The 25,867-nt window shown below is 42.8% G+C and overlaps 1 long non-coding RNA gene across 1 annotated transcript in view; it reads left to right on the top strand.

Moving 5' to 3' along the window:
- LOC107970508 (uncharacterized) overlaps positions 1-25,867 on the top strand; it is a 53,489-nt gene that overhangs the window by 7,915 nt on the left and 19,707 nt on the right. The window contains exons 2-3 of the long non-coding RNA XR_001713104.3: positions 2,461-2,552; positions 3,355-3,414. This is a non-coding gene — a long non-coding RNA (uncharacterized LOC107970508). The remainder of the gene's footprint in view (positions 1-2,460; positions 2,553-3,354; positions 3,415-25,867) is intronic.

The following is a 25,867-nucleotide window of genomic DNA, read 5'->3' as shown; positions in this document are numbered from 1 at the left end:
TGAAAGGACCTGCCAAGGCTTAGCACCTTCCAGCAGGGAGGCAGTGAGGTGCCAGGCCATCTCTCTGGGCTCTGGATGTGGTGGGACTGGAGGACATTATTGGTCAGTACCAGGATATGGATAAGGGAAGCCATGGGCCTTGGAAGAGCCACCAGCACAGCAGAACCACCTGTCATCAAGAAAAGGAGCTTACAGGGAGTTCAGGAGGTGGGGATGCCTCCACCTCCCCACTCTGTCCCCTGGTCCATTACTCCACTGGGGCCAGCTGCCTTAAGTGGGCAGGGCCTCACACTGACAGGAGCTTACTGGGAGTTCAGGAAACAGCCAGGGGTGGCAGAGCTGCCCAGCGGGTTGCATGGCCTGCAGGTGAAGCTTGGTTGTGTTTGCTGGACTAGGTCAGTTGTATTTAGTCACTGTGGTTGTCGTGGGGCTGGGGGAGGCCTCATGAGGGGCATGGAGCTTGATTTAGACCCCAAGAGTAGGCTGGACTAGCAGGAGAGCAGGGGAGCTTGGAAGGTGGGGGAAGACTGTGAGGACAGGATGGAGGAGTGGGGCACAGGGGCCCAGGGGAAAGGAGGCAGAGAAGATTCAAGAGGAGGCCCACTTCTGGCCAAGGAAGAGCTGCAGAGCTGGACTGTGAATCCAGTGGCCTGGAACTATGCAGTTCTCCCTACAGGCTGGCAATGATAGGACCATAAAGATGAAGGTATGAAGGTAGCACTGAGGACTGAGAGGGCTAAGGAAGGGTGAGAGCCTCCAGCCAGGAGAACAAACTATATATGCCCTGCAGAAAGAACTGGGAGATGTGAACTAAGGCCACAGATTTGATGCCAGAAAAATCCCTATAATGGAGTATTAAACACCTGGTTTATGAAAACTTAGGAAAGATGTTGCGATCATTAGAACTCACCACAGGTTACTAAGTTTTGTCAAATTAACTTCATATGTTGGTCAGAGCTTCTATTATAATCTTCCAGGTAGACAGATCAGGGGAGAGGTCATACCTGTGTAAGCCTGGCTTGAGCATATCAGAGACCTTGCAGTCACATATTATCTCCATGATTCAGAGGAAAAAATGTGTGTTTCACATATTATGTCATTGTGAGAGTCCTGATGTTGAAGTAGGGGTGGGGGCAATGTTAAAGGTCTCTAGATAGGGTGAACATCTAACATCATGTACATGGGTTCATTTTTGAGAGTAGAAGGAGATGAGTCAGCTGAGTCCTTTGGGAAGCAGACATGAGACAAGAGGGCAAAAGGTTTATTGGAGAGGAAGTGAAAGAAAAGTGAAGGAGGAAGTAGAATGAGGTGGTGGTGGGGTGCTGTGAAAGCACAAGGCAGACCTGCCAGAGTCTTTTCAGTCCAATGGGGAGCTCTGGAGCCAATGCTGACTATTAGAAGAAGACTTTATTGGGTGGAAATGTCTGGGTCCTTGTACTAACTTGCTCAGTCATTGGCCAGGATGACTGGCTCAAAAGCTAAAGTGGTCTTGGGGGATGCAACAGCTGTAGGTAACCACATTCCTTGCAGGAGGCCAGCAAGTCCTTCCTTGAGTGAGTATCTGAGTAGCACATCTCTGTGTCTGGCGCCAGTCACTGTTGATAATAATGTTGGGACAGAAGGAGTAAATCAGGATTGTCCTCAAAAACTAGGACATCTGGTCACCATATTTCAGAAGACTTTTATAGAATTCAGGCTTGGATTTAGTCTTATTTTGTCTTGCTCCTATTCTGTTAATTCTTTTCTTTAACCAGTTGCTTGTCTTGACTAATATAGCCAACATTCATTGACCGCTTATTTATATGCCAGGCATGAGCTGAGCATTTTATATAAATTCATTCATTTAATTCTAATGACTTCAAGAGGCAGATACTATTATCATAGTTATTATAAATTACACATATATACTTACTATAATTATATACTTACATATAATACATATACTTAGAAATAATATACAATATAGAACATTTATAATATAAGCTTATATGTAATATTATATGCTTATTTGATTATACTGGTATTATAATATCACTCATTTTACAATGAGGAAACAGGCACAGGGAGGTTATGTGGCTTATTCAAGGTCATACATCATGTAAGTGGTAGAGCTGGGTTTTAAACCAAGAGGTTTGCTTGCAGGGCCTGAACTTGTGGAATTTTGAGCTAGCAGGATTTCTAGAGGTCATGTCACTGAGATCCAGAGAAGTTATATAACTTTCCAATAGTCACATAGAAGGTTACGACTAGTGCCTATCTCCCTGACTCCTGAGTCCAGAGTTCCTTGAACACAGCATAACTCAGACATGCATATTGAATCTGTAGATAATAGAAAGTTGGAAAGGAAAATTCTGCAACTGAAGATACAATAGAGGTTCAAAGTGATTTTGATAGACTAGAATGGGGGCTGAACCAAAAAGATGAAAGTTAACAGAGACATATGTAAATTTCTACATTTAGGTTCAAAAGCATCAATTGTACAAGTGCCAGCTGGAGAAGACCTTGCCTGAATGCAGTTTGCTGGTAATGAGATCCATCAGAGATGACATGAGGTGAGAATGAGGGGATACAATTTTAGGCTGCATTAGCGAGATGTCATTCAGATCACAGGAAATGAGGATCCTCCCTGTGCATCCCTTCTCCTACATCTGGGAAGTCAAGTACTAAGCTTTGTTCTTGCCACCATGTTTTAATAGGGATGGAGACTCAGATACCAGTATCTGAGTAGCACATCTCTGTGTCTGGCACCAGTCACTGTTGATAATAATGTTGGGACAGAAGGAGTAAATCAGGATTGTCCTCAAAAACTGATGTTTAAGTTTTTGAAGCCCCAGAGAAGGGTGCCACGAGAACATGGCCTCTAAACTGTTGCATGGAGAGTGGCTGGAGGTGCTGGGGACTCAGTGGGACTGAGGTCAGGTACATTGGCTTTTCAGCCCACATTGCTTCTCTCTCAGAGCTGGCAGGGGCTGGGCCACCTGTAGCCCATCCTCAGAAACCCTGCAGAGGCTGAGAGCCTGAGCTCACATTCGTATATGCAAACATGCTAGCCTTAATACCAGGAAGGTTAAGTTCAAGAAATTCCCAATACTCCAGTGTCTCTTCCCCTAAAGTTCCCTGGGACCCTTTTACTCTCGTATCCGATGACCTTTTGTTTTGTCATCATTCAGAGTAGTGGCAGAGCCCCCAAGGGCTCACCCAAAGCCTCTCTCGGAAATCTCACAAATATGAGGGGAGGGTATTCTTTGCAGGGGGCTAGAGTTCTCAGGTAAGGGGATGGCCCAAGAGCCTCGGGATTTGGGTTGACCATTTAGGGGAATATCTTCTTAAAACTCTGTCCTGTTTTGGCTTCAGGACATGGTCTATCCTGGTTTGGGTGAACAGACTGGCTTACTGAGCTAGTAAGCATCCAAGGTGAGTAGAAATCTGAGAGAGGGTGGATAGGATGAGGTGAATTAGAGAGTGTTGAATTTGAGGTGTGAGTGGGTTCTCCAACTGGAAGTATTTCTTACAGGTTAGGAGCTCAAGAGACGTGGGGACTAGGTCTGGGGAGTGTTACTAACACACAATTGGTAGATGAAGCTGAGAGTCCAAGGAAACTGGGAAGGTAGACCCTCATTACTGAAAATGAAGTCTATAGACCAGCAGCATTGACATCACCTAGTTAGAAAAGCAGAATCTTGGTCTCACCAGTCACAATCTGAATTTTAAAAACATCCCCAGGGCATTTATGGGCATGTTAAAGTCAGAGAAGCGTTGCTCTAGGCCAGTGGTTTTTGTCTCAACCCTGGGTGCATATCTGAATCTCTGGTCCCTGGGCCCTGCACTGAGATTCTAATTTAATTGGTCTGTGGTGAGACCAAGGCACGCATATATATATGTCAAAACAGTTTCCCAGGTGATTGTAACATGTAGCCAGGGTTGATGTAAATCAGTCGTCCTTGAACTTGAGTGTGCGTTAGAATCACCTGGAGGGCTTGTTGAACTACAGGTAGCTAGGTCTCACCACCAAGGTTTCTAATTCAGTAGGTCTGTGTGGGGCTCAAGAATGTGCATTTCTAACAAGTTCCTGGGTGATGCTAATGCTGCTGGTCGCTAGCCAGGACTTTGAGAACCACTGAGTGAGGAGAGCCCAGAAGAAGGTCCAGGATAGAATCCGAAAGAAAATAAACATTTATGAAGTCAGTAGAGGAAAAAAAGAAAGAGAAGGAGAGGCTTCAGACACAGGAGGTAAATCAGGAAAGAGAGCTCTCCCTGGTGTCTTTTCCACTAGACTATTAATGCCTTGAGGACTTACTTCATCCTGCTCAGCCTTCCTCTTTGGCAAAGAATTAGTGTTCCAGATTCTCAACAATCACTACTTGAACATTTTATATCTGATCATGTCACCTCCCGCCTTCAGGAGCTGCCCGCAGTTTTCAGAATAAAGCCCAAACTCCTTAGCTCAGCACACAGGCCCAGCATGACAGGGCTGCTGGCATCCTTGGCTCCTCTCTCTTATGGGACCTTTTGCTCCAGGCATTACAACTTACTTGCCAATCTTCATTAAGTTTGCTCTCTCATCCCTCCCTGTCTCTGCAATACTTCTTGAGCCCTCTTCCTCTTCCTCATCTCATTGCTCCTACTCAGCAAGATTAGAATTCCCTCAGGGAAGGTGTCTCTTTTTATTTATTTTTTAATCTCTTTCCACCCTACCCTTTGCCACCTCCAACTTCTGGCTCAGTTCAAACATTGCCTCCATCCCCCAAACCTGCCATGGATCCTCAGGCTAGGACAGGTCCTCCTACCATGTTCCTACTTTCTGTCACAATACTCATCACACCACTTCACAGTTGTTGATTTAATTATCTGCCTCCCTAACTATATGTGGGCGTCCTTTGAGCAGAGAACTGGGTCTTACTTGATTTTTGCTTCCCTAGCTCCTAGTACAATGCCTGGCACAGAGCAGGTGCCAACATTTGTTCATTGAATGAAAAACTAGAGCAACTGGTGAGAAAGTGGATACAAGTGTAGACACATTTGAGAACCAATATCCCCTTCCTTCAGCCCACAGTGTCTATCAGATGCATCCTTCCTGTGGATGGTTTGCTTCTTCCCCAGAAGGGAAGAGAAAGGACACCCCTCTGGTCACTGTCTCATGGGAGAGCACCTGCTGATCACTTCTGCAATACTCGCAATGGGTTTTTGGTGTCTTTATCTCCCTGGCTAGCTAACATGACCACCTCTCTCCAGACCGAAATCATGCAGGACACATGCTCTATTCAGATTGGCAATTCTTGATTTCTTAATGGAGAGCTAGCAAGATGAGGGGCAGAGGGTGGAGGCATCTCTTTCCACTCCTGTGTGTATTCCATGCTCCATGTGGCCCACCCAAATAGACTGTGAATGGGAAATTCAGCCTCCCAAAACTGCCTGGTGGCCTGAGAGTCAGTAACTCCCTGGGCCCTCAAGGCTCACACACTGTGGTTGCTTGAGCCAGCTACTATCTGGGCAGCTTCCTGACAGGCAATTTAATACACCAAACTGAGGAAACTGCCTAGAGAGAAGAACAAGGAGAGGGGCTTGGAGGAGAGGCCCAAGGATGGTACAATATTGCCACATTGCCAAACACACTCTGATCTTCACAACTGACACGAACAGCCTTTTTCTGTTGAACAAGAGCTTCCACACCTTCTCTTTCTTATTCCTCATGAGGGGCTCACAGGGAGGGAGGGTAGCTAGAGGTCAAATCCTCTTATCCACAGATGAGGGCCCCAAAGGTCAGAGCATGGGTCCCACAGTGTGTGAACATGCCTTTGGATTTGAACCCAGCCTGGTCTGCCATGATCCTCCTTACCTCCTCAATATGCTGCCTACAAAAAAATGTTCAAACATGTATAAACCCATACAGGGTGCAAGTGCAAATTATTCCTTCTGTGGAAGTGCAAAATAGCCAAGTGGTGACGGGAACTTGGCAGGGATGGAGTGAAATGAGTCAGGGACAGCTTTTTGAGGTAGGAGAGCTGTTCTGTGGGGCTGAGAGAGGAGGAGGCATGGCAGGCAGCGGGTGAGGGGAGAGAATTTTAGTGGGAGCAAGACAGGGGAGGAGGGGATGGTACAGTGTGGCCTGCTTGCAGTGCTGGGCTGCGGACGGGAGCAATGAGACCAGGGGCAGGATCAGCTGGAAAGGCCAAGCAACGTCTGATTAATGTGGGCTCCCAGGCCAGAACTGTGTATGTGGGGGTGTGTGTGTGTGTGTGTTTATGTGGAACATGGGTATGTGTGTGGGATGTGCTGGGGGTAGTGTGTGATGTGTGTGTTCGTGTATATAAGTTCAGGTAGGGTACTGGGCATATCAGAAAGTTTCCAGCTTTAGGTTTCTACTATTCTTCTTTCTTTTCTTACTTGTGGTTAGATACTGCCCTTCATCCATATGTACACTGCTCAGTGTTAAACCTACATTCCATTTAGTTTTGGCTATGTGGGATTATGGAATTTATTTAACCAAGTTAAGTAGACATGGACTACTTAGGTTAAGTTTTAGCACACACTTAACTCAGAGTCAGGTATGGCTGCATTTGGGGACTCAGACAACATTTTTGGCATGCTGTCTTTTCTGTCTCTCAGCTCTGCCATTCTTGTTGTTGGATCACAGGCATGCTCTGTTCATGTGATGGTCCTGGCACATATACCCATGTTTATACCCTCCCAGCTTCAAGCCCAGTGGAAGGAAAACAACTTTTTACCTGTGGTTTCAACAAAAACCCCAAATGGAATCTCACTGGCTAGGTTTAGGTCATGTGTCCATCTCTGAGCCAATCACTGTGGCCTGTAGGATAAAAAGCTTTGATTGACTGCTCAGGTCACATGCTTATCTCTAAGCTTTGGGAGTGAGTTCGAGCAGCCCAGAGAGAGGACTAGTTCCCAAAGGACCTTTGGGATGCTGGTGCTGGAGTGGGAAGTAGGTGCTGAGTAGTCAGACACAGCACTTACCTCTTCCTGTCAAAATAGGGCTTTCTAGTTGTGTGAACTTGGCCTTCAATCTTGGCCCAGTCTGTGGTTGGCTTTCTCACCTGCCATTTTAAAAATAAACTTCTCGTGAAGAAAAGTTGTTTAAGACTCATACTATGAGATCTGAAGGTGGGTAGAGATTGGAGGAAGGTAGGCTGGCTCAGAGAGGGAATAGTGCCATGCTTGGTTACCTCCTGTGTGTGTCAGGTCCTGTACTGGGGGATGTTCTGACATTGTCTCTTCAGTCTTCACAACCTCCTTGTGAGGTGGGTACCAGTGCACACAGATGAGGCGCTGGTTCAGAGGAGTGACTTCTCAGAGGAGAGACCTGCTTAGGTCCCAAAATTGGGAAGTGGCAAGGCTGGATAGCAAAACTGTACACCCTTTGAGCCCACTGCTTCCTGTAAGGTGATCACGCTCCAGCTGAGGACAAATCTTGAGGCTGGATGGAACCTCAGTATTGCGGCAATACTGTGAGTACCAGATTCAGACTTCCTTTCTAGAATCAATTCTTGTACTCACTTGTTGAGTCCCAGGCTCCTAATATACAAAATGAGGATGATGATGTCTGTCCTGCTGAGATCCCAGAGTTACCCTATATCAGTCAAATGAGATCAAGGGTGAATGGGCTTTGGAAATGTTGAAGAGCTGAATATACGTGAAATGTGAAGGAAACCAGGGCTGGTTGTTAAAATAGTGACATCTTTCTATACTGAGTAGTAAAGAGCTTCTGCCCTTGCCCACTCTGCCATCACTCTGGTTCCTTCCCAGGGCCCTTGGATCTGGGACTCCTGGGACTGACCCCCATGATCCAGAAACCAAAGGAACAATGCCTTATTCTGGTCACAAGGAGTGGAGGTACACTAGAGAAATAATGGGACCTCCGGCTGCCCCCATCTCCTACCCCTTCCTGTGGGCCCAGGTTGCCCTAGCGGCCCTTCTCTCTCCGCAGTCATCTCTCTTCTCCCTCTCTGATTCCCAGTGTTCACCATAAAGCTGCCTGTACTGGAGGGGCTGGAGGTAGGGGATGGGGAAAGGTAATGTCTCCTGCTGCTCTTCTCAGTACCTTGTGGGGTCCCTCACATCCCCAGCCTCACCAAGGCTTTCCTAACCTGTTTTACGTCACAGCCGAAGTGGGAAGGAGGGAGAAAGAATGACTGAAAGTCTCTGAGGAGTCCTATGGGAAGGGAAAATGTTGAAGTTTGTTTAGCCTGTGTTTCTGAATTATGATAAGTAATGTAGCCTGAGGGTTAGGAGCATGGGTTTGGGATCCAGATTGCCTGGAATAAACTTGTGCCACTTCACAGTGAACTTGGGCAAGTTACTAATGATGCCTGTGTTTCAGTTTCTCACCTGCACAATGGGGATGTTTATGGCACCTACCTCATAGATTTTTGAGAGGATTAAGTAAAAGGATGTTTGTGGATCACTTGTGTTTGGCTTGTAGTTAGCTATTATTATTTTTTAACTTGGATTTTTTTGGTAACACCTATTTTTCTTTTTTTTTCCTTCCAACTTTTATTTTAGGTTCAGGGGTTACATGTGCAGGTTTGTTACATGGGTGAATAGCGTGTTGCTGGGGTTTGGTGTAAAACTGATTTTGTCACTTAGATAGTGAGCATAGTACCTGATTGGGGTAGTTTTTAAATTTTACTCCTTCTCCCCACCTCTACCCTCAAGTAAGCCTTGGTGTTTATTGTCCCCCTCTTTGTGTCCATGTGTACTTAATGTTTGGCACCTTCTTATAAGTGAGCACACACAGTATTTGGTTTACTGTTCCTGAGTTAATTTGCTTAGGAAAATGGCCTGCAGCTGCATCCATGTTGTTGCAAAGAACATTATTTCATTCTTTTTTATGGCTGCATAGTATTCTTGTATGTACCACATTTCCTTTATCCAGTCCCCTGTTGATGGGCATCTAGCTTGATTCCATGACTTTGCTATTTTGAAGTGTTGTGATATGCATACGCATTCATGTGCCTTTATGGTGGAATGACTCATATTCCTTTGGGTATATACCCAGTAATGGGATTGCTGGCTTGAAACAGTTCTGTTTTAAGTTCTTTGAGAAATCTCCAAATTGCTTTCCACAGTGGCTGAACTAATTTACATTCTACCAGCAGTATATAAGCATTCCCTTTTCTCCAGAATCCCACCAACATCTGTTATTTTTTGACTTTTTGATAATAGCCATTCTAACTGGTATGAGATGATATCTCATTGTGGTTTTGATTTACATTTCTCTAATAATTATTGCTGTGGAGCATTTTTTAAATATGCTTGTGGGTCACATGTGTGTCTTCTTTTGAGAAATGTCTGTTCATGTCCTTTTCCCATTTTTTAAAGCAATTGTTTGTTTTTTTGCTTGTTGATTTGTTTAAGTTCCTTATAGATTGTAGGTATCAGACTTTGTCAGGTTCATAGTTTGCAAACATTTTCTCCCCTTCTTTAGGTTGTCTATTTACTCTATTGATAGTTTCTTTTTCTGTGCAGAGCTCTTTAATTAGGTCCCACTTGTCACTTTTTCTTTTTGTTGCAATTGCTTTTGGAGTCTTTGTCATGAAATCTTTGCCAAGGCCTATGTTCAGAATGGTATTTCCTTTGTATTCTTCTAGGATTTTTTATCATTTTAGGTTTTACATTTCGGCCTTTAATCCATCTTGGGTTGATTTTTATATATGGTGAAAGGAAAGTGTCCAGTTTCAATCTTTTGCATATGGTTAGCCAGTTATCCCAGCACCATTTATTGAATAGGAAGTCCTTTCCCCATTGCTTGTTATTGTCAACTTTGTTGAAAATCAGATGGTTGTTAACTGTGTGGCTTTATTTATGGGTTTTTAATCCTGTTTCATTGGTCTATGTGTCTGTTTTTGTACCAGTACTATGCTGTTTTGGTTACTGGAGCCTTGTAGTATAGTTTGAAGTCGGGTAGTGTGATGCCTCTGACTTTGTTCTTTTTGCTTAGGATTGCTTTGGCCATTTGGGCTCTTTTTTGGTTCCTTATGAATTTTAGAATAGTTTTTTTTCTAATTCTGTGAAAAATAACATTGCATTGAATCTATAAATTGCTTTGGGCAGTATGGTTATTTTAACAATATTGATTCTTCCTGTCCATGAGCATGGAATGTTTTTCCATTTGTTTGTGTCATCTCTGATTTCTTTCAGCAGTGTTTTGTAATTCCTGTTGCAGAGCTCTTTCACCTCCCTGGTTAGCTATATTTCTAGGCATTTTATTCTTTCTGTGGCTATTGTGAATGGGATTGCATTATTGATTTGACTCTTAGCTTGGATGGTACTGGTGTATAGAAATGCTACTGATTTTTGTACATTGATTTTGTATCCTGAAACTTTACTGAAGTTGTTTATCAGTTCTAGGAGCCTTTGGGCAGAGACTATGGGATTTTCTAGGTATAGAATCATATCGTTTGTGAAGAGAGATAGTTCAGCTTCGTCTCTTCCTGTTTGGATGCTTTTTATTTCTTCCTTTTGCCTGATTGTTCTGGATAGGACTTCCAGTAGTATGTTGAATAGGAGTAGTGAGAGTGGGCATCCTTGTCGTGTTCCAGTTCTCAAGGGGAATGCTTCCAGGTTTTGCCTGTTCAGTATGATGTTGGCTGTGGGTTTGTCATAGACGGCTTTTACTATCTTGAGGTATGTTCTTTGAATTCCTAGTTTGTTCAGGGTTTTTATACTGAAGTGATATTGAATTTTATCAAAAGACTTTTCTGTGTCTATTGAGATAATCATGTGGTTTTTGTGTTTAGTTCTGTTTATGTGATGAATCACATTTATTGATTTGTATATGTTGAACCAACCTTGCATCCCAGGAATACAGCCTGCTTGATCATGGTGGATTAGCTTTTTTGATGTGCTGCTGGATTTGATTTGCTAGATTTTGTTGAGGATATTTGTGTCTATGTTCATCAGGGATATTGGCCTGAAGTTTTTTTTTTTTTTCATTGCAACACCTATTTTCATTCTCTGGAATGAATATTATGCAAATACTACTTTTGAAAATGCTAATGTAGAGGAATATTGGACAGATATGGAAGTATATGGTGTGTTCACCATGTGTTCTGATTTTAAATTAGAATTCAGAGTAGATTTCTGTGAGTAGACTGTGATTTGGGTTTTGGCTTAGACACTATGATTGTCATCCGTTTAAGACATAAACAGCTCTTAAATAATCTTCTGTCTAGGCAATTCTTATCAAGCTACTCCCTTTCATAATTATCCATTACCTTTTTATTTTGAGCCAGAAGCTTGTCAGTCCTGCATTCATTCCATTGCTTCATCTGCCTATTCCCAGGCCCGTGTGTCCTCAAGATTCTTTAGCACTCCTCACCTGCACAGACTCTCCATTCCAGCCCAGTCTGGGGCCATTAACTCTTTCATTCCCATTTCCACCTGTGATGTTCTTCCACTTACTCTTGCCAAACCTAGGTTCTCACCTTTAAGACCCAACTTGGAGATTCTCTTTAGACACCACCAAAGTGTTCTGGAAAGGACAGATGAGGCTTTGGCCTCAGCCTTGTGCATGCTGCTTGGACTGGCTTCACATGTATCTGTGTGATCTAGGCATTTTCTATGGATTATTTTTTCTCATTTAAACTTGCAACCCCTCCTCCCCATCACAGCAGAGGCCAGGCCTATTTCTTCGGTAGCTAGTGCAGGTCTTTGCATGCAGTAGCTGCTTCTCAGGGAAGGTATGAGGGGCAGCTTCAAAGTTGAGGATGGGGGCCTAGGGTCAGATGAGTTTTCTGAGGCCAAATTATATCAGGCTTGAGTCATAAAATCTATTAGGCAACCAGAAAAAAAATTCCCACAGGATAAGTAGTGAGAGTGTTTAGAAAGCAGCTCTTTTACCTTCTTGCTCTGGAGTGGTAGAAATTAAATCCCAGAGAAACTGGCTGAGGACATCACACAGTGGGGACTCTGGCACTGGACTGACTCCCCACCTGATGTCCTTCCACCTCCCACTCAACATGCCTGGCCACAGCTCATCTTCTGCTTAGATCCTCAGCAGGGACCACATCTGCCTTCATGACCCCATCTTTCCTGTCTCTTTAGAGGTGCCACCAGAGGATTAAGATGACTGAGGGCAGTGACTTCTGGTGAAGTCTGGCTTCAAATCCCAGCTTCTTCACCCAACTATTCTTTCACATGCAGTGAATGTTTGCAGAAAACATTGAGGCTTAAAGAGGTTAAGTAACTTCCCATGGACACATATGACTTGACTTAAGATCATGAGTTCTGGAAAGATCTCAGTTTAGAAGTCCTTCCTTTGTGAAGCCTTCCAGACTTCCTCTCTCTGTGCAGAATTTTTAAAGTCCTCCTCAGGGGCTATGCAGCACATTATATTCACCTGTATGGATGTATATCACCATGTTCCCTAGTCACCTGTTCATGGGCCTGTTTCCTCCACAGTCATGTTGGGGAGTAGAGAATGGGAACCTGTTTTTTCACATACAATGAATGTTTGCAGAAATAAATATATTCAGAGTGACTTCTCCTGCCCTGCTCCTCTATTTTTAAATTTTAATTTAATTCATTCATTTTTAAAATAGGCAACCCCTTCTCATGGTTCAAAATTCACAGGAAATATACAGTAGAAATTCTCCCTTCTTTGCCTTTCTCTTTCCCAGAGGCAAACAACATTATAATTTTTAAATAGTTTCCTTCTAGAACTATTTTATATATGTGTATGCAAAGATATGTAAATAATATGTCAGTATTCTTTTTGCACCTCCATTTTTGATGACTTCTCTGTGTTGTTGATGTCGTATAGCCCAGGTTTGAAGCCAGATTGCCTGGGTGCAAGCCCTGGCTCTGCCACTTACTACCTATGTGATTTTGGGCTGGAATATTACCTTTTCTCTGCGTTAGTTTACTTATCTGTAAAATGGGTATGTAGCAGTTGCTGTCCCATAGGATTATTTTAAGAAAATGTGTAAAGCATTGAAAATAGTGCTAGCAGAGTGATATAGTTTGGATATTTGTCTCTACCCAAATCTTATGTTGAAATGTAATCCCCAATGTTGGAAGTGGGACCTGGTGGGAAGTGTTTGGATCATGGGGGTGGATCCCTCATGAATGGCTTGGGCCATCCCCTTGGCGTTAAGTGAGCTCTGGCTCTGAGTTCACATGAGATCTGATCATTTAAAAGTGTGTGCCATCTGCTCGCCCACTCTCTCTCTGACTTCCTTCTGCTTTCGCCATGTGACATGCCTGCTCCCTCTTTGCCTTCCACCATAATTGTAAGCTTCCTGAAGCCGCCGTAGAAGCCAAGCAGATGCCAGCACTATGCTTTCCACAAGGCATGCAGAACTGTGAGCCAACTAAACCTCTTTTCTTTATAAATACCAAGTTTCCAGCATTTCTTTATAGCAATGCAAGAACAGCTTAATATACATAGGGTAGGGGCTCAGTGATGTCATCTATTATTTTGGGCTGCCATTCATTCTGTGCTTTATGCATGAGACAACTATGCTACCTCCTTTACTTTCATTATCTCCTTGGCCAACCAATAATCCTGTGAGACAAGAACTGATACATCCGTTATATAACTCAGACTCAAGTAGGTCTGGTATCTGGTATCTGGCCCAGGGTCACTTGGGCAGTAAATGTCAGAGATAAGATTTAAGCTGCACCTCGGGGGCCTATAATGTCTCTTGAGACTTCTTGTTAACATCTCCTAGGGCCATGTTCTATACACAGTAGACACTCAATGAAAGAGACTTACTTAGGTGCTTCCTTCTCAGTGCCTTTGGTTTGTGTTTTGAGGGCAGCCATTCCTGAGCAGGATCTTTGAGGATCTAGGTATTTCCTAGTTTTATCCTCAATTCAACCCAGGGTCTTATGCTTAGAATCTGCAGCTCCTATGGGCACTGGACAAATCTGCCTCCCAATTATCTTTTCTTTTTCCTCATGTTTATATCAGCAGAAATGAAGGAGAGAAAAATCAGCCTTTAACTAGAATTTTATTACCCATTGACCTCAGCCATCTCCATCTATCTCTCACTAGCTCTGCCCATTAGTTGTCAGGGCAACGTGGTATAACTCCCTGCTGGCTGCAGTTGGCTGAGTTTAATTCTCCCCTGCTGCTCTTACTAGCTGGGCATGGCTGTCCTGTGTAGTTGCTCCAGAAGCACTGTCAGGCACGGCCTTGGAAAAGTAAATCAGGAGAATGTGATGTGTTTGGGGGAAGAGATGGATAACTGCCTAGCCTCTTATTCTCTGAGAGTAATTGCAGCTTTAAGTATGGTTTGTAGGTCATTGCTGGAAATTGTGAAGTTGAACACAATGCAGAACTGTACACATGGGAATGACTGACATGGAAGTTGTTCAGCCTCAGCTGCGCTGAAGCTTTGCTCTGTCCTGTCTTGAATCCCTGCACCTCTTCTGGACCTGATTGTCTGGTCCCACTCTCAGCCCCTCTCTGCCCTCTCTCTTTGTCTCTGACTTCCCTGAAACAAGGAGAACCCTCTTCTGATTTATCCCCTCCTCATCTTGACACATTTCTGTTTCCACACCCAGATTCTCATCATTTCCTTCCAAATTGTCCATCTTGCCTGTTACTACTGTCTCTTCTAGCCCCTGAAACACCTTGCTTTCTTCCCTTGCCAGAGTTTTAGATATTTCCCAGTATTTTTCTCTCCATTAGCAACTTTTCTGCCTTCAAATGTGCACAGGCCTCTTTTACCTTATTCACCTGGCTTCATTGCTGCTATAACTATCTAGCCTCATTTTATAAGTATTTACTGACACCTTCTACAAGTCTAACTCTGGGAAGATGATGAAGAAGACACAGTTCCTATCTTTGAGGAGCTCACAATTGAGCAGCAGGACAAAAACGTAACCAATGATGATGTCACACAGTGTGTGTGCTGGGATAACACAGATGAGAAAACACTAACAAAACAGGGCTTGTGTTTTTTAGAGCGAGTTTACCATCATACCCCAGGGCATCACAGAGAAAGTAACATTACACTTGAGACTTGAAAGATAGGTAAGAAATTTCTAGGTACAGAAAGTGGGAGAGGAAAGGGTAGGGGACATTTATTTGCTGGGACTTTTTCAGTTGCAAGTGATAGAAAATAAAATCAAACTAACTCAAGGAAAAGAAGAACTGTATTAACTCATGTCATAAAGAAGAGTGCATGATTTCAGACATGGCTGGAATAAGGGGTTCACATAATGTTGTTGAGGATCTGTTTTTCTCTTAAAAGTATCTCTGTTTTCTTCTCTCTCTTTTTCTCTCTCTTCATTTTCACCTTCTTCTCTGTTTTACCTCTACTCCCAATTTCACAAGGAGAGAGACCCTGTGCCCTCTTCCAGCATTTAAATGCATCTTCCATTTGACTCTACACATAGTTATGTGCCTACTCCTGAGTACCTACTCTGTCCAGAAGGATGACAGTAGGGTAACAGAAAAGAGGTTTTGTTCCCAGAAGGGGAAAAATTTACTGAGCAGGAAAAGAACAAGTTTTTCCCACAAGATTCCAGGGAGCAGGAAGAGAGTGAGGTGTGAAAGGGCCTGATGGATTGAAGAAATGTTGAGGTGCTTGGTGTGTTTGGCATGCAAAGGTTTCCCATGCAATACCATACCTCCAGGATGGATGGCCCACATCTGTGGCTCCATTCCCTCTGCACTAGCTCTCTGCATTTTAGAGTTCTCCTCACCACTCTACTGAGAGCGATTTCATGAAAGGACACTACTGGACTCTGGTTCTGTTATAATCTGAATGTTTGTGTCACTGTCCCCACTCCTTCAAATTCATATGTTAAAGCCCCAATAAAATGGTATTAGGAAACAGGGTCCTTGGGAGGTAATTGATGAGACTAGTGCCTTTAAAAAAAAGAGAACGAGACACCAGAGTTTCCTCTCTCCATCATTAGGATACGGTGAGAAGGTGGCCATCTGCAAACCAGGAAGAGCGGCATTACCAAGAATCCAGCCATTCTGGCACCCTGATCTTGGACTTTCTAGCCTCCAGAAATGTAAAATAAATGCCTATTGTTTAAGCCACCCAGTCTATGGTATTTTGTTTTAGCAGTCCGAGCTGACTAAAGTCAAAAAGCCAATAGCTTTTTCTATCTTTATTTCCTTAACCTGTATTATTTGATAGTGACCCACACACTGATTAGACTTTCCTTCTTGAAATTCTTGCCTGTCTCCTTGGCTTTTGCAGTAATACCATCTGTTCATGTCTCCTACTTCCTGGCAATTTCTTCTTTGAGCTCAAATGTGCTTGGACAACTTTGTCCCTGGTCAACTTCTCTCTTCCTATTGTCTTTCCCCCAGAGCATCCCTTATTCCTATAGCTTAAACCACACTAATAACTTACCTAAAATTCTGGACCCCCTGAGTCTCTAGTTGCATACCTCTTGCAGTCTGTTGTGCTTCCTATTAGAGGTTTCATATTTACTCGGACTCAACCTGACCCAAACAGAAGATATTATCTTTGTTCTCAAACTTGTTTCTATCACAATTTTTCTGCCCCTATGCATAATGCTGTACTTCTAGCTTTCCAGCTTTGAAATCTTGGAGGTATCTTTTAGAGGTCCTCTTCTACCCATTTGTTACCAGTTATCACGATGATCTTTGGTGAGCATTTTTTTTTCTGCGCTCTCATGCTAGCTCTCGACTCCAGGCCACGCTATTTTTCTGGGCATGCACCTAAGAAATCTTTACCTGATCCAATGACACAAAGACTTTGAACTTAATTCCACTGTGTTCAGACAACATGCTTCTTATGACTTTAATCTTTTTAAATGCATTGAGGCTTGGCCAGGCATGGTGGCTCATGCCTGTAACCCAAACACTTTGGGAGGCTGAAGCAGGATGATTGCATGAGGTCAGGAGTTTGAGACCAGCTTAGGCAACATAGCAAGACCCTGACTCTACAAAAGTAAAAACAAAAACAAAAACAAAAACAAAAAACAGGTTTGGTGGTGTATGCCTGTAGTCCCAGCTACTTGGAATGCTCAGGTGAAAGGATTGCTTGAGCCTAGGAGTTTGAGGCTGCAGTGAGTCATGATTGTGCCATTGTACTCTAGTCCAGGCAACAGAATGAGTATTGAGGCTCGTCTTATGACTTATAATATGATCTATCATGTGTACACTCAAAAAGTACATACTTTGCTATTGGTTGGAGAGTTCTATAAATGTCATTTAGGTTAAGTTTGTTGATAATGTTCAAGTTGTCTCTATCCTTACAGATTTTCTGTCTACTTCCTCTATCAATTATTGAGAAACAGTTATTAACATTTTCAACTTATATTCTAGATTTGTCTATTTCTCTTTGGTTTTATCACTCTTTCTATATTTTGAAGCTATGTTATCAGGTGCATAAATATTTAGGCTTATTATTTTTTCTTGATGAATTGGCCTCTTTATCATTATAAAATGACTGTTTATCTCTGTTAATGTTATTTGCTCTAAAATATGTTCTATGATATTGTCATTCCAGTTTTCTCTTGACTGGTATTATATATGTTTATATTTAAAGTGGGGGGTTTCTTATAAGCAGTTATTGTTGAATTTTGATACTTTGATCTGATAATCTTTGCAAAATTTCATTTGAGGATTCAGCTCATTAATATTTAACATGACTATTAATACAGCTAGGTTTTCTTGTGGGCATAATTTTGGATCATTTTATATTGTTATATCTTCAATTTCACTAATCTTTTGTTACATCTAATCTACCATTAAACCCATCCAGATTTCTTATTATCATTATTTTACATCTCAGGTTTTGATTTTTTTCATCTCTGGATTTGATTTGGGTTTTGAAATATCTTCCATGATCAATCTTTTCTTTAGCCTTTTAAACATATGGAATACAATTGTAACAACTGTTTTTAATGTCTCTCGAAGCAAATTCTGTTTCAATTGATTGTTTTTCCTCATTATTATTAGTTGTATTTTCCTGCTTCTTTGCATGCTTGTTTATTTTTTTATTGGAGTAAATTTTACCTTTTTGGGTGTTTGATATTTTAATATGTTTGTAATGATTCTTAGCTTTGTCTGAGATGCAGTTAAACTACTTGGAAGCAGTTTGATCATTTTTGCTTTCAGATTTGTTGGACAAGACCAGGACAATATTTAATCTAGAACAAATTTTCTCCAGTACTGAAGAAAAACCTTTCTGAATATTCTACCAAATAGTTCATTAATTAGAAAGTTTTCCAGTGTGACAAAAGTTCTCTGAAAAGCAACTTGGAGAAAAGAGACTTTATTCCATTGAACAGTTTGCAAACCAGGGAAATGTAGCCTCTGGTGCAAAATGAAGGTGGGTTCCATAGAACAAAGAGAAGGCTCAGGTTTTATAGCAAGAGTTCCTACCCAGGTTCCCAATTAGGTCCACTTATGCAAATGTAAGATGGAAACTTGCCTAGTTTTGATTGGTTGATACAGCTGAGTTCTCATTGGCTGAAACAACTCAGCCCCAATTTGTCAATAGAGCTGAACCCTGATTGGCCAAAGCAGGTGAGCTCTGATTGAATGGTTCAGGTGAGCTCTGAAAGTTCCAAAGATAAAAAGGTGCCGATTTTCAGAGAACTCAGAGTACATGTGTGACCCTTGGTCAGTAAATAGCCACTTGGTTCTATTTTAAATTTAGGCCCAGTTAGCCACTCAGGATCTATCTTGAAGGACTGACTCTTTAAGGTTCAAATTTATTCACAGCAGTCTGGCTGGTAGGAACAGGCACTATTCCTGGCCCTGCATGACCAACAAACACTGGCCCTTCTAATGTTCTTGGAAGGCTCCTTCCCTGGCTTCAGGTAGTTTTCTCACATGCATTTGCTGATTAGCAGTCTGATGAACGCACATGGAGGACCTTCTACCTATCCTTGGGGTTCCCTTTCTTGCTGCTCTTTCCTCTCTGGTATTGTGAGTTCTCTGATACTCTCACTGACTTGGTCTCCCTGAATCCAACTCTGTGTCCTTATCTCAAGGAGTCTCATGGGCTCTGCCTGTGTTCTTCTTCCTTGCATGGTGGTCTGCATGTGTTCACCATAAGTTTGGGTACTCATGAGGCCCCCCTTGTTTGTTTACTGTCTAACAGAGATAACTGACTTTTGTTGTCTGATATACAATGTCTTAAAAACTGTCGTTTAATATATTTTGTCTAGTTTTTAGTTGTTTCATGCCAGAAGGTATATCCAATCCCTGCTACTCCATTTTGGCTGGAAGCGTTAAGTTATTCATTAAGTTTTTATTTAAGTAGCTATATTTTTTACAACTTGTTTTATTAGTACCTGCTCTTATTTCATAATATCCTTGTTCTTTTTCATAAATGATATTTAAAAATCTTTTTAAGGACTTTAAATATATGAGATGCTTTATTATATTTATTTCCTTAGACCTAAGAGTTTAAATCTCTTGAGTTTTCCCATTTGTATGTCATGTAGTTGGAACTCCTCATATACGTAGTAACTTTAGGTTTTAAGTTAGTCTTTGTGGATAATTTCTCTTTCGTATATTCCGAGTTGTGACAGCCTCTAGGTAGAAAGGTTGTATTGTTTTCTCAACTCTGACTTTTTTTGGGGGATTGATCTTGTCCAGAGCACTCAAGGGCCACTTACCATGGGCCTCCACCCACGAGGGCAATTTTTTCCTTGTTCATGGGGATGGCTTTGTGACACATGATTCTGTCTCTTTTTCACTTGGGTCTAGTCTCTGACTCCACACAGGAGCCATGCCTGTGATGACTCACCTCTAATCTTGTATCTGCATATGTCCTATGGGCTGCTATCTTGTTCTCTGGTTTAGGAATACTCTTAAAAGTTGGCTTGTGGATATATACTTTCCTAGGTTTTAACCATAGCATTGTGTTTTCAAATATATATTTTCTATCATTTCTATGCATTTAGATAAGGAAGAGAGGTTTTCAGTGCTTGCTCAATCTGCCATTATAAACATAAGCCCTTCATAGTGTTTGTGTCACCGAAGATGAGAGTTCCTTTCCAGCCCTGGGGTCAGCTGTAGTATTTGAGACCTGAAGGGTCTTAGTTGGCTTTTTACTTGACAGAACAGTATTTTCTCTTACACAGATTTCATCCATCTGAAAACTCCCAGTGGTTCCTCTCCTTGTTTCTTCCCCTTGACATCTAACTCATCTCTGTGGCTTACAGTGACCACCATTATCTGTCCCTGCTTCATCTATTGAACTTGGGTGACCTGTAGGCAATTTAAAATAGTTACCACAGGCTGGGTGTGGTGTCTCACACCTGTAATCCCAGCACTTTGGGAGGCCGAGGAAGAAGGATCACTTGAGCCCACAAGTTTGAGACCAGCCTGGGCAACATAGAGAGACTCTGTCTCTACAATAACAAAACAAAACAAAACGAAACAAAACAAAACACCCACAAAAACAAACAAAAAAAACTTAGCCAAGCACGGTAGCACTTGCCTGTAGTCCCAACTACTTGGGAGGCTGAGGTGGGAGGATTGCTTGAGCCTGGGAAGTCGAGGCTGCAGTGAGCTCTGATTATGCCACTGCACTCCAGGCTGAGCAACAGAAAAAAAAAAAAGTTACCACTATATGATGGTGTATTAGTCTGTTCTTATGCAGCTAATAAAGACATAACTGAAAGTGGGTAATTTATAAAGGAAAGAAGCTTAATGGATTCACATTTCCACATGGCTGGGGAGGCCTCACAATCATGGTGGAAGGCAAAGGAGGAGCAAAAGGCACATCTTACACGGTGGCAAGCAAGAGAACGTGTGCAGGGGAACTGCCCTTTTATAAAACCATCAGATCTCCTGAGACTTGTTCACCATCACAGGAACAGCAAGGGGGAAAAACCCTCCCTCATGATTCAATAACTTCCCACTGGGTCCCTCCCATGACATGTGGAGAGCCACAATTCAAGATGAGATTTGGGTGGGGACACAGCCAAACCATATCAGATGGTCTCTCTCCAGACAGTAAAGGTCTTAATGTCTTCTTCAAGCCTTGATTACTGCATTTCAGGTATACTTACTCTAGCTAGAGCTACTTTTTGGTTTGGAGTGAAAAACTATAAATTAAGCCACAGTTATAGTAGGCATACTTGGTATGAAACACCATGCACCAAGCAGGAATCAGACAACTTCAATGTATGCGCTTTCATCATGTTATGTACTAAACCCATTGGCCTTTTTGTGGCCTTTAACCATGTTTTCCAACCTGAGTAAATTTCTTCTTCCTCTGTCTTTCTCCACTCTCCTGACCTTAACATCCACATTCAAAAGTCTTCAGGAACTTTGCTCATGCATTTTTGTCTTGTCTTTGGGTTTTTATTAGCCAGAAATGAGGTGCATTGGTTCAGTGTCCTTTAAATAGACTTTCCATTCTGTCTAGCTGACTTCTCAGGGGAGGGCTCCCATCCCACACAGAGGGAGATGGAGCAAAACCTTTTCCTTTAGACCTTTCCTAGGCTTGGTAACTCACTTTAGTAAAACAGGAAAAGTCAAATCTGGCATCTCCCTAGCCCTGTTCTTCTGTTGCAGAGCCTTCCATTCAGTGAAAGTGGGACTGAGGATGGGCAAATTTGCCTGACTTTGGGGCTCCCTCCTTTTCCTGGGGGCACCAGGCAATGATAGCCTTATTTCTTCTTCTCTTCCCTGAAATTCATGACCAAAGGAAAGCAGCATTTCTTAGCAGCTGTACTTTCTAAGCCAGGTGGGTTCTAGAAGAATGTCTTCATAGAAGGGGTGCCAAATCTTCCAGGTCATGTATTTTAAAATATATGTAAAAGATAATACATCTTAAAAGCAAATTCATACTAGGTTCCAGACAGTGACTCCTTCTAGCTAGCTGAACATTATAGACTAGACCTCTGGTTTAGTTTAAAATTTGTCATTTATTTCCTTGCCCAAGGATTGTCTGCTCAGCTCCCAAGTAATGCCGAATCTCTCTTTGGTGTTTGAAATCATTTTTTTAGTGTTTTTTTTTTCATTCATTGGAAAATGGATTCTTTTCCCTCCAGATTTTGAAGGTAAATGCCTGGGTGGAACAGTGATGTGGGACCATCAGTTGAAAGGCTGTAAGAATTCCAGAGAAGAGCACATGTTGGATTCAATCACATATTGATTTTCAGCTCAGTAAATTGTGGCTGCTTTGTAGCAAGGGTAACAAGTACGCTGTGCTTTTCAGAAAGAGATGTGATCAGCTTTTAAACAATAAAGAAGCGCACTGCTGGGCAGAGTGATTCAATTTAAATCCGCATGAAAGTCAGTGGTGAGCTTAAAATAAACAAAGAAACATTAAAAGCCACCACTACACCCAGTGCCTTATGTCAACAATAAAATAGGTATGGGAATTTAAGCCATCCAAAGTGAATCTTAAAGAAATCGAATCCCTTTGAGGATAACAGACTAGATTTAGCTGAAATATCTCAGTGGCTATACATTTAGTCATCCCTTTTCCAGGCATGAAGGAAGTATTCAGTACCAAAAAAGGGCTCTCTGATGGGCAGCCATGGGCCATGGTGGGCAGGAAGACTTCTCTTCCTCTAGAAGATACATTTGGGCACCTGTGATGGGAGTATGGGACCAAAGCCTCCCACAGTTTTCTGACGGGGGCTCCTCTTCCCCTGACTCTGTGCCCTACCTCGTGTGTCCTAGATACTCCTCATCAATCCCCTCCTTTGGTGTGTCCAGTGCGGTGTGTCTCAGTTAAAACATTGTCGTTTTTGAGCACGGAAACAGAGCCCACACCCTGATATCTCTGTGTAGCAATTTCCATTGCTGGTGATGCTCTTGGGAGAACCTGACTGCCTGTTCCCAGCCCCATGTTTATGAGGTCAGTTGTGTGTTTTAGGTTCTATTCATTGATGATGGAGAGCTCCAAGCCTCCCATTATTTGAGGGTCTAAGACTGCCTTGGAATTACCATGCTGAAATGCCCCTCTGGCCGCTGGGGCAGATAGGCACATGCTTGTCCCCTCCTGATATTGGGCCTAACCTGCGGAGTACTTCCTCCTTTCCAAGTCCAGGAAGGTGCTATTTGTGTGTGTGTCTGGGTAAGACTTTGCAACTCTAATTTATGTCTTTTTTCGTTTTTGCATTTTCCCCTATTCTTTCTTCCTATTAATACAAGCTCTGTGCTCATTGCCTCAAGGAAGGTATATAATAGGGTAAAAGGCAGATGTTGTCAGCAAAACAGTTCCCTTCTAGGTCTTTTTTTGTTTTTTATTTTAAGAAACCTATTTTTTAAAGGGAGAGGGTAGATAAAAAGCCTCTTGAAACAACACAAGGGGATAGGCTTCCCCAACTCCACCCTCAACCTCACCCTAGAACTTATTCCCTCAGGCTGGGGAATGGGAGGAGAAAGAGGTTGAAGAGCCCAGAATAACAAAGAGCTGAGCCCAGCTTCCTGGCTATGCCACTGGGAGGCAGTGAGGTCACTCTCAGTGAAGCCAGCTGCGTGGTACAGATGGGATCACCCACCACTTTTAAGGAAGAGGCTCGTATACCAAGACTGGAACAGAAATAGAGAGATGCGAGTCATGAAGGGGCCACATGGAAAGGGACAGCAGACATCTCACTGGTAACTCATGTATACAGGTGGGAATCCCCTTCTTCAATATCTTGGCACAGGGTAAGAACTTAGAAATGTGTTACAACCTATGGGAGTGGGAAACAGATGTTTAGTTAGTGTTGGAGAGACCACATCCTGTTTCGTTTTTCCTCCTGAGCACATAAGAAGACTCCAAGCCTCTTGCATTTAAGGCTTGACAAGTGACTAGTTCTGATCAATGAGCTATGCATGGAAGTGACACGAATCACCATGCTAAGGCAGATAAAGGTCTTCTGTGACCTTCCAGCTTCTTACTTCTGTCACCATATTGAGAGGACAGAGGAGAGTCTTTCATATCCTGGGGTCCCTGAATGACTGTAGAAGGCACAGCTTTCCAGCCGACCTGCGTGAATTAGAAATAAGCCAACGTTATATCACAGAGATTTCAGGGTTAATTTGTTCCTTGCAGCAAACCCCAACCTATTTGATTAACCTGTTGGAAAAGTTAGAAATAAGTTAAACTGTAGAAAATAGAGTAAGATTTCTTATACCCCCAAATTTGTGGACTGAGGTTTGTGCCTGCCATGAGGGTATTTGTTTTCCATTCATCGGCTTCAGTTGAAATGCAGACTTTAAGCTTCTTGAGGTCTGCGGCTATAATGAAGTCATTGGTCACAAGTCCCTTCACCCCAGCATGGAGCAAGAATCTAGCACAGTGTCTCACCTACTGAAGATGTACAACCAAGATGTCATTTCCTTCCTCCTGGTACCTCTACCTTCCTCTGGTGTGATAAATGGGAAGCAGGTAGGAAGCAAGGCAGTCTCAAGAAAGAGCATCTCTTTCACTTGCTAAGACTACCTGGTGCCAGGTCCCATGGTGACTCCGAGGACACAGAGAGAAACCAGAGTTGACCTTGACCTGAAGTCTAAGGGCCCCGTGGGGGAGACATTGTCATCATGATAGTATAGCACACAAGAAAAGAGGACCAAGAACTGAGAAGGGAATTTCAGAAAGTGTGTCCTGGAAATGAAACTGGAAAGGAAATAATAAGAGGTAATGTTTGTTGAGTGCTCACAATGTGCAAAATGCTTTGCTTACAGTGTCTCACTTAATTGTCACAATGATTCTATGAGGCAAGTGCTACTGACCCCATCATATAGTTCAAAGCCCTTTCCTGCTCATAGTTTAGGAACCTGGGGATTGGGGGGTGAGAATGAGATTGTCTGAGAGTTGTTCTGATCAGTCAACACTGGGAGACATGAGAAATTCTATTTGTAAGTGCCATGCTGGAGGGCCCATCAATCCCAAAGGCCTCTGCATCCCCCAAAAGGTCTCAGCTTAGCTTCTGTGGCCAGTTTCCTCTTGTCAACTCATAGTCAGTGATGAGCCCTGAGACAGGGCATGGAAACAGGTGTTCAATTTCCAAAAGGGGGAGGTCTGAGAAAGGACCAGACAGAAGAGGCACACCTGCAAGTGTACCAGGAATTGTAGAAACAGTGTCTTCTCTCAGCACCTTCTCCAATTTAGAGGTGAGAAGCCAGAGGCTAAGAGAGGGACAGACTTGCCAAGGCTCAAACAGGGAATTTGACAGTACCGGGATCAGAACACAAGTCCCCTGGCTTTCCCCTGCAACCAGTATTATTCAATCGTGAAGGCCTCATGGAATTCTTGTGGTGTGACTGTCCCTGACGACTGATACCTCTGACCTCAGGGGCATCCCACTAGGGACAAGAAGATAAGGAACAAAAGATGATGGACAAATGGCCATTCCAACTATCTAGTTATTCACTAGGCATTTATTTAGGGCCCTTGTAGGGCTAAGCCCTGTGACAGGGCCTAATGCCACTGCCAGGAACTGACTTGATCCTGTGGCTCTTGCTGGTGAGGTGACTGTAGTAGTCAGGGTTCTCCAGAGAAACAGAACTAATATACATCTACATCTATATATCTCTATATAGATTTATCCGTATCTATAGATCTCCTATTGGTGTGTGTGTGTGTGTGTGTGTGTGTGTGTGTGTGTATGTATACATATATCCATGAAAGAAAGAAGATTTATTATGAGAAATTAACTCATGCAATTATGGAGGCTGAGAAGTCCCATGTTCTACCATCTGTAAGCTGGAGACCCAGAAAAGCTGGTAGTATAATTTAGTTCGAGTCTGAAAGCCTGAGAACCAGGGGAACCAATGGCATAAATTCCAATCCGAGTACAGGAGAAGATGAGAGCTGTTCCAGCTCAAGCAGTAAAGCAGAAAAAGGGGTGAATCCTCTTTCCTCTGCCTTTTGTTCTATTCAGGCCATCAGTGGATTGGAGGGTGGCCACTCACATTGGGGAAGGCAATCTACTTTATTTAGTCCAT

This window comes from Pan troglodytes, chromosome 2, assembly GCF_028858775.2.
Source record: "Pan troglodytes isolate AG18354 chromosome 2, NHGRI_mPanTro3-v2.0_pri, whole genome shotgun sequence".
NCBI classification, from domain to species: Eukaryota; Metazoa; Chordata; class Mammalia; order Primates; family Hominidae; genus Pan; species Pan troglodytes.
This window is presented reverse-complemented; position numbering and strand designations above follow the sequence as displayed.